This window comes from Orycteropus afer, unplaced genomic scaffold, assembly GCF_000298275.1.
Source record: "Orycteropus afer afer isolate SDZICR_OR568_19922 unplaced genomic scaffold, OryAfe1.0 scaffold00245, whole genome shotgun sequence".
In the NCBI taxonomy this organism is placed as follows: domain Eukaryota; kingdom Metazoa; phylum Chordata; class Mammalia; order Tubulidentata; family Orycteropodidae; genus Orycteropus; species Orycteropus afer.
The window spans coordinates 2,396,866-2,409,914 of NW_006921832.1; the positions used below are offsets into that span (position 1 = coordinate 2,396,866).

Below are 13,049 nucleotides of genomic sequence, written 5' to 3' on the forward strand. Positions count from 1 at the left end.
ACTGTGCCATTCTACCTGTTGATCTTGGGTTTGTCAGCCTAAGCATCCAGCAGCTGCACGAGTCAGAAAAAGCCTCAAGCTCTAGTGGGCCTGGAACAGGAGGCAGAGCTGAAGCCCAAGAGCTGGCACTTTGAACTCACACTTCTAGCCTCCAGAACGATAAGAGAATAAATCCCTATTTGTTAAGCCATCCACTTGTAATATTTCTATTATAGCAGAACCAGAGAACTGAGACATACACATACACAAAAACAAACCCAAGATGGATCAAAGACCTAAATGTAAAACCCCAAAATACAAAGTCCATCAAAGATAAAATAGAGGCAAGCCTAGGGGCCTTAATTTATGGCATAAATAGACTATCAAGCATAACCCAAAGTGCATAAACAGCAGAAGACAAACTAGATGACTGGGACCTTTTAAAAATTAAAAGACTTCTCCAAAAGAGTAAAAAAGGAACTTACAGATTGGGAAAAAAATATTTGGCTATGACATATCCACCAAGGGACTTATCTCTAAAATTTATAGAAAACTTTTAACACCTCAACATCATAAAGACAATCCAATTCAAAAATAGGCAAAGGTCATGAACAGACACTTCACCACAGAAGATATTCATGCAGCCAACAAACACAGAAAGAAGTGCTCATAATCATTAGCTATCCTCAAAACTCACTGCCATCAAGTCAATTCTGACTCATAGTGACCCTCATTGGGTTTCTAAGGTGGTAAATCTTTATGGAAGTAGATTGTCCCAACTTCCTCCTGTGGAGCAGCTGGTGGGTGTGAACCACTGACCTTCTGGTTAGCAGTCAAATGCCTTACACACTGCACCACCAGAGCTCCTTCATTAGCAATTAGAGAGAAGCAAATAAAAACAACAATGAGATATCATCTCACCCCAGCAAAAATAGCAAAGTTCAACAAGACAGAAAACAACATGTGGTGACAACGGTGTGGAAAGACTGGGACTCTTATACATTGCTGGTGGGACTGTGAAATGGTACAACCACTGTGGAAAATGGTATGGTGCTTCCTTAAAAAGTTCAAAATAGAAATACCATTTGATCCAGCAACCCCATTACTAGGAATATATCCTAAAGAGGTGAGCACTGGGACACGAGTAGGGACACAAGCACACTCATGCTCAGCACAGCGCTATGCACTATAACAAAGAGATGGAAAAAGTACCCATCAACAGATGGCTGGATAATCAAACTATAGTACATACACACAATGGAATACTATGCAACATTAAAGAATAATGAAAAATCTGCGAATCACTTGATAACATGGATGAACTTGAAGGATCTTATGCTGAGTGAAATAAATCAATCACAGAAGGACAAATATTGCACAAGTCCATTATTATAAAAAGTCAAGGAAAGGTTTATGTAGGGAAGAAAATTTACTTTTTTGGTTACTAGGGATTGGAGGGTAAGGAAGGGAAAATTGCTGACCAGTTAAGAGACATGTGTTTTTTGGGTGAAGGTCAATAAAATAAAAGTGTGTGACCAGCACAATAACTATAGGGAAAAGGACACAGAGAGGTACACAAAAGGTATAGACCACAGAGGCAAATGTTATTACATACACAAATTGCATTATCAGTAATAACACAAGTCTATAGGTGGATACACAGGCAGACAGGTGATAAGATCAGGAGTGCATAGGTGAGTAGGAATAGACCCATGACCATAGATAGATTTCGCTGATGATATTCCTACATGTATATTCATAAATGCTACAAAAAATATTCATATATATTATAGAACTAACAGGGGACAAGGTTGGGGTAGCTTCTTAGCCACAACCAGGCACCTCATGAGAGTGAGATGCTGGGCGAGAGGGCTCAGGACCATGGTTTCAGGGGACATCAAGCTTAACTGGCATAGCATAGTACACAAAAATATTGTTCTACATCCTTCTTTGGTGAGTAGCAACTGGGGTCTTAAAAGCTTATGAGCAGCCATCTAAGTAAGATACAACTATTGATCTCTCCTTATACAGAGCAAAGAAGAGTGAAGAAAATCAAAGGCATATGGAAATAATTAGTCCACAGGACTAATGGACCATGGTTACTTCAGCCTACAGGACCCTGAGACCAAAACCAGATAGTTCCCAGCTAACGCCAACCACTTGGAAAGGGATCAAAATCAGAGATCTTGGATAAAGGAGGAGGAATAATGTGGAATAAAATTCAAAAACACAAAAATGATCATAATTATTGGTCAAATAGAGACTGGTGAAACTCCCTAGACTATGGCCTGGAATTGGACTCACTCCTGTGGATTAGCTCTCAGTCAAACAACAGAAAGGCCTATGAGCTTAACACCTATCCCAGGGAGATGCACTCCTTGGAACAGTCAACCGTGAGAGACTAGAAGGGCAGCAGGAATGCATAAGTAAGAAGGGCACAGGGAGGAGGAGGGAGGAGAGCTGTTCCTTTGTGGGGATTGTAATAGGTGACATGAAACAAAATATGTATGAACTGTTGAGTGTAAAATAAATCTGCTTTGTAAATCTGCACCCAAATCACAATTTAAAAAATTAGGAAAAGAAAGGGCAAATAATATATTAGGAAAAAAGTTTCGATATGTATGCCAAACACTGTCTAGCACTAATAAAAGTAAAACCAATATTTGTTTTGTGTTGAATTAACTGCTAGACGAAAGAGCTTCTGTAAATTATTTAAAAGTAAGACAGCCTAATGGAAAAAAACAAAGAAAAATTATAGACAATCCAAAGAAGAAATACTGAGGTGCAGTGAATTACTTGGCATGGCTTTTCTAGCCATAGTCTATGTAACTCACACTGGATGGATTACTGGGTAAAAAAAAAAAAAAAAAAAAAAAAAACTCACTGCTTTTGAGTCAGATCCAACTCATAGCAATCTCTCCTTGGGATTCTAAGGCTGTATCATCACCACAGAAGTAGACTGCCCAATCTTCCTTCTGAGGATTACTAGATGGGACCATCCAAATAAGGTGTGTAGAACTCTGATGTTCAATTAGTTAGTTGTCATTCTGCCAGGCTTAAAATGAGCCCTCCTAGAGGCAGAGAGGGGATTTCATTGTCATCAAGAGAGAAGAGCTGGAGGTAGAGTGGGACACATCCTTGGACCTGAGATCCCTGCCCTGGACCTCTTTGCCAGAGACACCCAAGAGAGAGAAACGCCTGCCAGAGAGAGATGCCCACCAGAGAGGCAGTGGCAGTGGAACCAGGAGGCACGAGACAGAGTGGTGGGCTTACCTGGCCCACAGAGCAAGAAAGCAGAATGCCCTTGGGCAGGAAACTTGGTGACAGAATGAGGTGCACCTAGGTGTACTTATCGGCAGAGCTAAAAGAGCTTTGTAACATTTTCTGGAGCAGGGCAGAGACCAGGTCAAAGAGACCAAGGTGAGCCTGAGGGCACAGCAGAGGAGAGACTGTCCTGATTGAAGAACTGTATCCTGAGAGCATTCCTGAACCTAAATTGCAGCCTGTTACTTCCCTAATAAACCCCCATAATCAAGAGTATTGTCTGTGAGTTCTGTATGGCCATTGCAACGAATTATCAAACCCAGCAAAGTAGTGAGTGTCATGGAAGGGAGGGTTGGTGTAGTGGTTATGTTTGTGTGTCAACTTGGCCAGGCCTGGTTGAGGGGCTGGGCAGCTGAAGGTAGTTATTCCTCATGATCATACTGGTAATGAACTCCACGGTGGAATCTATTGGAGCAGCTGAGTAGCTGCTTTGGGTATGTGGTCTACTTCCCGTATATAAGAAGCAGTTTTGGGAATGGTCTCCAGCTTACGGCACGCTTGAACCCTGCATGTAGCTGTGTTGTTCAACAGCCTGCCATGCTCTGCTGACCTTGGGACTTTCAATAGACTTGAATTAATGGCCTCCCATGTGGTTTGATAACATCAGGACTGTGCCATTTTATTGGTTGACCTTGAGCTTGTTAGCCTCAGCAGCCAGTAGCTGGCTGAATGAAGAGATGCCTCTAGCCTTAGTGGGCCAGGAGCAAGAGGCAGAGCTGAAGCCAAGGTGAAGGGGCTTTCACACAGCCCCTAGAGCCTGGCACTTTGAACTCGGACTTCTGGCCTCTCGAACTGTAAGAGAATAAACTCCTATTTGTTCAAGCCATCCCATTTGTGGTCTATTCCTGTCAGAGCGGCACTAGGTAACCAAAACATAATATGGTACCAAGAGAGTGGGGTGTTGCTCTGATAGATACCTAAACTGTGGAAACAAGAGTGGAGTATGTCCTTGACCCAAGACCCTGGCAGAGAGACCCCGGCATGTGGCATGAGCAATGGCAGCAGCAGAGCCATGAGACTGGCAGAGAGATAATGGCAGAGAGACCAGCATGAGAGATGGCAGTAGCAGAGCCCAGAGACTGGCATTAAACAGCAACAGGCTTACCAGCCCATGGAGGAGAAAGCAGGTACCATTGGGTAGGTGGCTTCCTGGCGGAGTGGGTTGCCTTTGGGCATTAATTGGTAGAAGAGACTGGCTTGAGATGGAGTAGCAGGTTGGCCAGCTCACAGAGCAAGAAAGCTGAGTGTCCCTTGGGCAGGAAAATTCCTGGCGGAGTAGGTTGCCCTCAGGCATTAATGGGCAGAGGCAGAGAGACCAAGGAAATGGGAAGCAGAGCTGCCTCAGCTTAAGGGTATGACCATGACCTCCTAGGTTTCAAAAAGCCAGACCTTTACCAACTTGGTTCTGGAGTGTGTGGCTGCTCACTCATGTGAGCCAGTGAGATGGAGTCAAGCTGCTGCCCAAGAGTGAGGGGGCAGGGCTGCCTTGTCCAAGAGGTAGAGGAATGGGGCCTGCTAGGCCAAGGGGGTGAGGTTGACACTCAGGAACTAGGGGACTGGAGTCACCCAGTGAAAGAGATATGTACAGATACCACCCATTGAAGATCTGTACAGATGCCAAGTTGACAAGGGATGGAATTGTGATGGTTACATTTGTGTGTCAATGTGGTGGGGCCTGGTTGAGTGGCTGGGCAGCTGAATGTAGTTATTCCCCATGGTCAGACTGGTAATCAGCTCCATGGTGAAATCTACTGGAGCAGCTGAGTAGCTGTTTGGGTATGTGGTCTGTTTCCCATATATAAGAAGCAGCATTGGGAACGGTCTCCAGCTTATGGCACACTTGAACCCTGCATGTAGCCATGTTGTTGTTCAGCAGCATGCCATGCTCTGCTGACCTTGAGACTTTCAATAGACTTGAATTAATGGCCTGCCATGTGATTTGGTAACATTGGGACTGTACCATTTTATTGGTTGACCTTGGGCTTCTTAGCCTCAGCAGCCAGCAGCTGCCAGAGTGAAGAGATGCCTCTAGCTTCAGTGGGCCAGGAGCAAGAGGCAGAGTGGAAGCCCAAGGTCAAGGGGCTTTCACACAGCCCCTAGAGCCCGGCACTTTGAACTCAGACTTCTAGCCTCCCAAACTGTAAGAGAATAAACTTCTGTTTGTTTAGCCATCCCATTTGTGGTATATTCTTGTCAGAGTGGCACTAGGTAACCAAAACAGTTGGTAAAAGGCTGGAGGGTGACAGTATGTCTGGTCTCATAGAAATAAGCCTTGGGCTGCTGATGGTGATTTTGTCTTCCTCTTGTAAAATTACAGGAGGTCAGAAGATGCTGACACCATGCCCTTCTAGCAAATACAACTGGCAATACAAATATAGAGAGACTTACCATCATTTCAAGGGAAGCAAATTGAAAGAAACAGTCACAATTTTTGTCTATCACATTGGCAAAAATTTACAAGACCGAATGTGTCCAATATGATCCCAAATATAGGGAATTAGTAACTCTTATATGCTGTTAGGAGTTCATAATGGAACAATTTTACTGGAAGGCAATAAATGTGACAGACTCTAACAAAACATTTACTTTGCCATTTATATTTAAAAATAATGGGAAAATTAAGTTAAGTATGTGAAAAAAAAAAAAAAAACCTGATTTTAAAAGTAATTGTGGTGGTTTTAAAAAATGCCCACACACTGTAGAGGAACTCTGGTGACATAGTGCCTAAGGCATTTGACTGCTAACCAGAAGGCTGGTGGTTCAAATCGACCAGTCACTCCTCGGAAGGAAGGTTGGGCAAGCTACTTCTGTAGTGATACTGCCTCAGAAACTCAAGGAGGGGTCACTATGAGTTGGATCTGACTCAGTGGTAGTGGGTGGTGGGTGTGCACACTGTGGAAAGCAGTATGGTGGATTCCTTAAAAAGTTGGAATTAGAAATACTATTTGATCCAGCAATCCCATTACTAGGTATATATCCTAAAGAAGTAAGAGCCAGGACAAGAACAGGTATCTGCACACCCACGTTCACTGCAGCACAATTTACAATAGCAAAAAGGTAGAAACAACCTAGATGCCCATCAACAGAAGAATGAATAAGCAAACTATGGTACATACACACAATGGAATAGTATGCAACCCTAAAGAATAAAGTAGAATATGTGAAACACTGCACAATATGGATGAACTTGGAGATCATTATGTTGAGTAAAATAAGTCAATCACAGAAGGATAAATATGGTATTAGTTCATTATTATAAAAAGTCAAGGAAAGGTTTATATATGGAAGGAAATTTTCTTTGTTGGTTATCAGGGGTGAGAGGGGAGGGGAGGGAACATTGCAAAAATTAAAAAAGATAATAAATAAATTAATTAAATAAAAAATAAAATGTGCCTGCAAATTCTTAGACACTCCTCCATTCAAAAGGTAGAAACTATCACCATTCCCTTGAATGAGGGCTAGATTTAGTGATTTATAGCAAGTAGATTCAAATATATATATTATTGTTAACATAACTTTTTTTTTTTGAGGGAAGTACCACTTATGTGATTTCTGAGACTAGATCATAAGAAGGATAGATTTTTTTTTTTTTCTGTCTCTCCCAGATTGCTTGCTGGGGGAGAGCCAGTCACCATGTGCTCAGGACACTTAAGCAGCTCTCCGGAGAGGACCATGTGGAGAAGAACAGAGGCGTCCTGCCAACAACCAATACCTACTTGCCAATCATGTGAGTGAGCCACCTTGGAGGTAGATCCTCCAGGCCCAGTCAGACCTTCAGATAAGTGTAATCCCTGCCAACAGCTGACTGAACTTCATGAGAAACCCCAGGCCACAGCCACCTGCCAAGCCACATCCAAAGAAAATGTACAAGGCAATAAATATTTCTTGTTGTTTTAAGCCACTAAATTTTGGGGTAACTTGTTCCACAATGATAGATATGTGCTAATTTTCCTTTGGGGAATAGAAGTAGGGAATGGAATGAAGAAAGAAACGTACTTTTTTCACTTTATATATTCCAGAATTGCTTTTATATTAAAAGAAAAAAAGAGAGAGAGGAAAAAAAAAGTTAGGCATAAGTGTATTTTTAAATGCTTTTCCTGATCTAAAAAATAACACTAGTGAAGAGACCAAGGTCAGAAGACTGACATTACCCAACTTCAAGACTTACCATAAAGCTACAATAAGGATAGAGTGGCATTAGTGAAAGAATAGACAAACAGACCAATGGAACAGAATAGAGAGCTCAGAAGTAGACCTACACAAATATAATCAAATGGCCTTTGAAAAGAATTCAGCAGAAAAAGGATAGTTCTTCAACAAATGATGCTGAAACAACCAGATATTCCTTTACAAAAAAAAAAAATAATAATCTAGACACTGACCTTACATCTTTCACAAAAATTAACTCAAAGTGAATAATAGACCTAAATGTAAAATGCAAAACTATAAGACTTCTAACTCTCAAACTCACTGCCATAGACTCGGATCTGACCCACAGCAACCCTTCCTTGGGTTTCTGAGGCAGTATCAGTACAGAAGTAGATTGCCCCATCTTCCTTCCAGGAGTGGCTGGTGGGTTTGAACCGCCAGCCTTCTGGTTAGTAGTCAAATGCCTTAGGCACTATGCCAAAAGGAGAAAATCTAGCTAAGCTTGGGTTTGTCAGAGTTTTTAGCTTCATGGATCAAAAACAGGATCCATGAGAAAAAAAAAATTATAAGTTGGAATTCATTACAATTAAAAACATCTGCTCTGTGAAAGGCATAGACAACAGAGGCAAATACTATTACATACACAATACTGCATTATCAGTAACAACGAACACTTGTCTATGGATGGATACATAGGCAACAGGTGAGAAGATCAGGTGTGGGTAGGCAAATGGAAATATGACCATGACCATAAATTTGGCTGATGATATTCCTATATGTGTATTTGTGCTACAAAAATATCCATATACATTATAGAACTAACAGGGGATGAGGTTGGAGTAGCTTCTCATCCACAGCCAAGCACTTCAAGGGAGTGAATCACTGGGCCTATGGACTCAGGGCCATGGTCTTAGGGGGCATCAAGCTCAATTGGCATAACACAGTACCTAAAAATATTGTTCTACCACATCCTACTTTGTTGATTAGCGACCGGGGTCTTAAAAGCTTTCAAGCAGCCATCTACAATGCAACTAGTATTCTCTCCTTGTCTGGAGTAAAGAAAGGTAAAGAAAATCAAAGACATATAGAAACAATTAGTCCAAGGGACTAATGGACCATGGGAACCTCAGACTTCACAATCCTGAGACCAGAAGTAGATGGTACCCAGCTACCAATGCCAATCACTCAGAAAGGAATCAAAATTGGAGGTCCTGGATAGAATGAGAGGAAAAATGGGGAAAAAAATTCAAAAACACAAAAATGACCAGAATTACTGGTCAGATAGAGTCTGGTGAAACCCCTAACAGTATGGCCTGGAATGAACTCACTCTCATGGGTTAGCTCTCTGCCCAACAATAGAAAGGCCTATGAGCAGAACACTTAACCCAGAGAGGTACACCCCTTAGAATAGTCAACCATGAAAGATCAGAAGGGCAGCATTTGCTTAGGGGGAAAGCATAGTAAGAAGGACACAGGGAGGAGATGGAAGGAGAGCTGTTTATGGTTGGGATTGTAATCAGTGCCATGAAACAAAGTGCCTATGAACTGTTGAGAGTAAAACGAATCTGCTTTGTAAATTTGTATCCAAATTACAATTAAAAATTTGAACAAAAATCTGCTCTGTGAAAGGCACTGTTCAGAGGATAAGAAGACAAGCTACAGAAAATGAGGCAAAAATATTTTCAAAATACTTAGCTGATAAAAGACTTGTATCTAAAATACATAAAAAGTTCTTAAAACCGAATAAGGAAACAACACAACAAAAGGGGCAAAAGATCTGAACAGACACCTCACTAAAGATACACAGAAGACAAATAACCAACTGAAAAGATGCTGAACATGATAAGCCATTGTTGCTGTTGTAGCTGTTGTCCCACTCATGGTAACACCACACACAATGGAACAAAATGCTGCCCAGCCCAGCACCATGCCTATGATTAGCTGAGAATCAGACCACTGTGATCCATAGGGTTTTCGTTGGCTGATTTCAGACCACCAGGCCTTTCTTCCTAATCTTATTCTGGAAGCTCCCCTGAAACCTGTTCAGCATCTTAGCAACATGCAAGCCTCCACTGACAGACAGATGGTGGCTGCTTATGCGGTGCATTGGCCAGGAATTGAACCCAGATCTCCCACATAGAACTTGAGAATCCTCCCACTGAATCCTTAATGCCCCCACATCATTGGGGAATTGCAAATTAAAAGAGCCATGAGATACCATCACACATCTATTAGAATGGCTATCCTCCAAAACCCTGACAATAAATATCAAACGCTGGCAAGGGTGTGGAGTAACAGGAAACTCTCATTCATTGCTGGTAGGAATAAACAATTACAGCCACTTTGGAAAACAGTTTGGCAGTTTTTTAGAAAGCTAAACATAGTTTTACTGTACAATCACACAGATGCACTGCCAGGTATCTACTCAAATGAGTTGAAAACTTACATCCACATAAAAACTTGCATATGAATGTTTATAGCACCTTTATCCATAATTGCCCCAAACTGGATGCAACAAAGATGCCTTCAAAAGTGACTGGATAAACAAACTGTGGTACATCCGTTATCACATTCCATTCATGGAATATTATTTAATGATGAAAAGAAATGAGCTATCAAATCACAAAAAGACATGGAGAAACTTTGAATGCATATTGCTTACTGAAAGAAGCCAGTCTTAAAAGGCTACTTAATATATGATTCCAACAATATAATATTCAGGAAAAGCCAAAACTATAAAACAAAAAGATTGCCGTGAATGTCACAAAACAAGGTGTATAGACTGTTGAATGGAAAACCAATTTGCTCTGTAAACTTTCACCCAAATCACAATTAAAAAAAAAAAAAAGATGAGTGGTTTCCAGGAGTTATGGGGGAGGGAGGAATGACTAGCTGAAGCACAGGGGTTTTTAGGGCAGTGAAACTATTCTGTATGATAATGATACTATAAAAGTGGATATATGACATTATGCATTTGTCAAAACCCATAGAACTGTACTACATAAACAGTAACCATAATGTAAACTACGGACTTTTGTTAATAATAATGAATCAATATTGGTTTATTATAGGATCTTTGGTAGCGTAGTGCCTAAGGCACTTGACTAACAGAAGGCTAGCGGATTAAACCCACCAGCCACTCCTTGAATGAAGATGGGGCAATCTATTTCTGTAGTGATACTGCCTCGGAAACCCAAGGAGGGGTCGCTATGAGTCAGGTCCGACTCGACGGCACATAACAACAACAACAACATTGGTTTATTAATTGTAACGAATGTAACACACCAATGCAAGATGTTAAGAATAGGGAAGACTATGGTGGAGTGAAGGAGACAGAATATTTATGGGAACTCTCTGCACTATCTGTCCCATTTCCTCTATTAATTAAAAAAAAAAAACTAACACCAGGCAATTGAAGGAAAAATGTAAAGAAGATAATATAACCACCCATACTCTCAGCAGGGAGTGCCTGGCTGGAGCAAACAGCTAAGTAGTTAGCTAGGAACCAAAAGGTTGATGGTTCAAATCCACCCAGAGACACCCAGGAAGAAAGGCCTGGTGATCTACTTCTAGAAGATCACAGCCAGTGAAAACCCCATGCAGCTCCAATCTACTCTAAAACACATGGTGTTGGCATGAGTCAGAATTGACTCTGGGGAAACTGATCTGGTTTTTAATCTCAACAGAAAGATAATCACTGTTAACACAGTTAACATAGTTCCTTCCAGTCTTTTCTTGAATATCTATGTATATGTAATATTTGTTACAAGATTTGAAGTCATTCTGCTAAATTCATTTTGAAGGTTTAGACTAGCTTCAGTTTGGATTTGTAACCACAAAAGTAACTTACCCATAAAAAACATTAGTGATACCAAAAACAGATTCTAGAGGGGTCAGTTGCTATGGGGATGATTGAAAATACATTTCATTTCACACTACACCCAGCTAATGTACTGACCAGAAGGAAGAAGAAATATTTAGAATAAGTTAGAAGAGCAGCCAAGGAAACTTCAAATTGAGAATAAAGAAAATACAGCAGCCTAGTGGGGTTTCAAGTTAAAGTGCTTGAGTGCTAACTGAAAGGTTGATCATTCAACCCCACCAGCTTCTTCGCAGGAGATGTGTTCATCTGCTTCTGTAAAGATTACAGCCTTGGAAACTCTATGGGGAAGTTCTATTCTGTACTATAGGCTGGCTGTGAGTTGGAATCGACACGATGGCAGTGGGTCGTGGGGTTTCAAAGAGGTCAGTAGTATTGTCCTGCAATTTAGCTGAATAAGTTCTTCCAGCAATCATGTATGGACAACACATTGACCCCTAGCACTGGACTGAGTCCTGGACCTCCTCTTCTGTTCAGAGATCGTGGGGTGGTTCAGGGGTTCCTGGGGAAGGACCAGGTTAGCAGAGGGGAGGGGAGACTCAGGAAACAATTTGGGTGATGATTATTTTCCAAGTGCTATGGCTAGGCCACTGGGTACCAACTAAATGTCCCACAACCAACATTTTTACAAAGGAGAAGATCAGTTAGAACACACATCAGAGGCAGCCTTAAAGGCGAAAAGCAAAATTGCTACGACAAAAAGACAGCATGTAATGTGAAGGAAAGGAGACTTGGTAGCACAAACAGTTAAGCACTTGGTTGCTAACCAAAAGGTTGGAGGTTTGAACCTACCCAGTGGCTCCTTGGGAGAAGGACCTGGCAATCTGCTACTGCAAAGATTACAGCCAAGAAAACCCTGTGGGGGAACTGCACTCTGTAACACATGGGATTACTACAAGTGAAAATGGACTCAATGGCATCTAAAAACAGCAAGGCAAAGGAAGCATGTAGAAAGATGACTATGTTGCTGCTAGGCAGGACCAGTTTCCCACCTCACAGATTGGTTCAGCTTTGGAGTCCAATGGATCTAGTTTCAAATCCCAGCTCTGTCATGCATTTCTACCAATTTTATAATCTCTGAACCCCAATTTCCTTTTCTGTAAAATGGATGTAAATCAAATTTGTAACGATTAAATTAGAATAGCCATGTAAAGTACTAAACACAATTAGCAAGTACTTAGTCAAATGTAGTTGCTATCATCAGCAGCATTATTATCATCACCACCATTCCAGTACCATTAGAGATTTTTGTTGGAGCTGCAGATTTTTTTCTTTTTTTAAACACAGCTGGTGGCTCCACCTCCTTTCCTGCCCCTATTCCTATGTAGATGCCTACTTACCACTGTCATATGGAGACAGGGTCCCTGAAATATGAAACACTAGAGATAGTTATCTTTTTCTAGAGCATCCTAGGAATAGCTCTATTCTAAAGAGGAACCAGAAGCCTGACAGTTCAAACCCACCAGCCACTCCTCGGAAGGAAGGTTGGGCAATCTACTTCTGTACTGATACTGCCTCGGAAACCCCAGGAGGGGTCGCTATGAGTTGGGTCAGACTCAATCGCACATAACAACAACAACAACACAAAGAGGAACTAAGGGTTTTGGTGTGAATCAACCCAGATTACAAAATTACAAAGTTATGGACACTCTGGATAATGCCTTCTCACTTAAAGCATAAGGATTTAGGATTAGAATTGACAAGCAACCTCAAAAGC

At 41.4% G+C, this 13,049-nt stretch overlaps 1 protein-coding gene across 1 annotated transcript in view; it reads right to left on the reverse strand.

The window, feature by feature from the left end:
* SLC12A8 (solute carrier family 12 member 8) overlaps window positions 1-13,049 on the reverse strand; it is a 249,960-nt gene that overhangs the window by 208,898 nt on the left and 28,013 nt on the right. The gene's annotated exons all lie outside the window — the stretch shown is intronic.